At 40.3% G+C, this 2,930-nt stretch overlaps 1 long non-coding RNA gene across 3 annotated transcripts; it reads right to left on the bottom strand.

Annotated features, from left to right (window-relative positions):
- Nucleotides 1-358: 358 nt before the first annotated feature.
- Nucleotides 359-2,676, bottom strand: LOC311033663. 3 transcript variants are annotated; one of them, XR_014599521.1, is made up of 7 exons: nt 2,093-2,676; nt 1,971-2,021; nt 1,504-1,699; nt 1,263-1,315; nt 905-1,041; nt 730-794; nt 359-438 (listed from the first exon to the last, which is right to left on the bottom strand). It is a non-coding gene; the product is annotated as an uncharacterized lncRNA (long non-coding RNA). The 3 variants fall into 3 exon arrangements; XR_014599519.1 differs by having other exon boundaries at nt 1,504-1,711; nt 1,971-2,676; XR_014599520.1 differs by having other exon boundaries at nt 1,971-2,676.
- Between the last annotated feature and the right edge of the window lie 254 nt (nt 2,677-2,930).

Here is a 2,930-nt window from a genome sequence, read left to right as displayed (position 1 = left end):
CACTTTTTACCAATGTTGTCTGCTCTTTACTTTTTAATGTTTGCCTCTTTTTAATGTGCATCATGAGTTGAGGAGAATGGCATTTTGCTCCCCTGTTTGCCTAGTGTGTGTTGTGGAAGTGACAATAAAACTGATTGCGAGTCTCCATATTGACATGCAAAAATGCTTGTACATCCACAACTAGTTTAATACAAAGCCATCTCCCTTCTACACCTAACCACCAGTTATTTAAAATGTTATGATAGCAACGGTAACGGTAGACAGTTGGCATTGTATTTTTTTTATGTCAACCGGAAAGGACATGTTTTACCCAATTACATTTTGATTTGTCCTTGGTCAACATGAAATATGGGCTTACCTTGTATTGCGCTGAAAGCCGCAGTCTTCTCTTTTTCCCCCTTCATGTTCAACTGTGCCATCAGACTGTTACTGAAGAGCCTTAAGAAAAACAAATTACATTTGATAATGTAGTAGGATTATGATTTATTGTAAAACATGGTATAAACCCTTTATACTACTAATTTTCACTTAATGTTCAACCATTATGTCATTGACATGACATAACAGAGGATTCAGGTGTTAAGCTAAAAACAAAAAAGGCAAATTAATGGAAACATGCAGTCAGGCGCTCATCTAGAAGAATTAACCAAATAAGTGTTCACACATTGAAAACCACAGCGCACCCAAACATCACACAGGGGTTAATTCATAGTGTATGTTGAAACATACCTGTCAAGAACTTTGTGGACACAGTCCTTAACGTCCTTCCCTCTATAACGGGAAAGTTGCAGCACCTGTTGGAATAAGTCCATGAAAACTTTCACTGACATATCCCAGAGGAACGTAAAAAGTGTGCGAGTGCATCTTATGCTGTTCATTACTTCCAGACTCTTGAAAAGCCTACCAGGGTATTAAAAGCTTGGACATCACTGAGGAGTTGCTCCTCTCTCTGGAAGTCCTCCATTCTCTCAACATGACTGGCCGCTGAAGAGGCAGGTTCTTTAGTGAATATTGATATGGTCAGGACTTTCTTCTGGTATACTGAAAAATAAGTAAGTGTACACAGAGACATGTTATAGACACCACCCTACAATGATACAAAACACTGATATAATTGAAGAGCAGTTTTTGTGTCCCGATAGGAGAGGAGACAGAGAGAACAGTAAAGGAAGAAAGGAGAGAATGGGCAGAAGAGAGAAGGGTTGCAAATTAAGTGTCCCCCAGTTTGTTGGGGGTCTTCATTGAAATAGCTCAGAACTTACCTTGTGCTGGCAATGGGAATGCCCATGTTGGCCTCTCAGTCACTGCATAGCACCTGTAATAAGAACAAAAGTACATTTTAGAAATTACAAAGTGATATTTTTGCATTAAAAGTTTCCAAGACAGATGACTATACATTAGATGAGAAATAATAAATATGTCATATTGTAACAATTAGGGGTGCACGATACTACTTGCTGAATTGTAAAGGTTTTGATTACTTGGGGCCTTTGGACAACTCACCATGCCTGACCGTGTCCCTGGATCTGTCATGTCTGGACCTGACCGTGTTCCTCGACCCATCACTGTGGTGGGACCTGTCATCATGTCTGGACCTGACAGAGTGCCTCCGAGCTGTTGCTGTACCTGGAGTCGTGGCTGGTCCTGATGCTGTGCCGGTATCCGACACTGTGTCTGGAGCCATCACTGTGCCTGATGGCTGGAGCCATCACTAAAGACTTAATACTTGGACATAATACTACTACAACACCATGTCACACTGAAAAAGACTACCCCTACTGGTTGGTCTTAGATGTTGACAATCACACATCTCCTCTGATACACATAGTTCAACACATTGAGCCTGTAACTACTTACTCATTGCTTGTGAATTAGGTATGGTAATGATTTCTTTAGTATGCACAACATGTAACACCTTGTACTGACTGTACTTAAAATGTGTTGGTGCAATGGAGAAAGTGAATACTCACGGGGTGTGGACATTTCTCTGCTCCGAGGTGCTACACTTGCATGTCGGGAGCCTGGAAAAGACAAAGAATGTTCTTAGATACCAAATACAAAAGGTGACTGCTTAAATGTGATTCATACTCACTGTGTGTAGACATCTCCCTGTGCCAAGACCCCTCAGCATGCTCCAACTCGACAGACATGGTGTCCACCACGACATCCACCAGGCCATCCAGGGCTTGATTTTCAGAGTCTGAAACATAACAATCAGCTTGTAACTGATTTCATGTTGTGTGTACCCAATACATCATTATCATATTTCATAAATTGACATCAATACTCAACAAGCATTGAGTAACACATTGTTGTCCTGGCTGGACTGCAACTTCCTTGGTGCGATAGGAAAGGAGGGCACCTATACGGCTGCAATATAAAGTAAAAATAAACATATCCATATCTAAAATAGACAGCCTTATTAAAGCATTTGATTGTCATTTTTGACAATGGACTTATAAATTGATTATAGAAGAAAGTTACCCATAATGGTCCAAAACGTCATATAAAACATGAATGGTCTACAATGTGAGGCCCAGTTTCTGTTAACACATTTCATATTTAGAAGTTACTTGAGAAACATATGAACTCTACATCAGTCATCATCTTGTCTTTTAACAGGTTTCCTCTTCCCTTATCACCACATCCACATCCTCCTCTTCCTCCTCTGCTTGGCTGGTCAGGTTGTAGTTGTCACATTCACAAGCTTCAACTAGAAGTTATACAATTCAACTGTAAACATTGATTCAACTATTTGTACTTGAATTATTGAGTAAATGATCCAAAAACCTGCCTGAAGTCATCTTTATCTTGACTAACTGGGACGTCAGCCAGTCCTCCTGGGGGTCCTTTCTCATCTTGTAAGTTGTGTTTGTTTGGCATTTGGCCATCTAATGGTTCCCTTACCCCTGTCGATCCAATTATTAGGA

Source organism: Gymnoscopelus microlampas, assembly GCF_963454915.1.
Source record: "Gymnoscopelus microlampas genome assembly, chromosome: 18".
Classification (NCBI taxonomy): Eukaryota; Metazoa; Chordata; class Actinopteri; order Myctophiformes; family Myctophidae; genus Gymnoscopelus; species Gymnoscopelus microlampas.
Note: the sequence above shows the minus strand (reverse complement) of the source record. Positions and strands in the feature narration are given on the sequence as shown.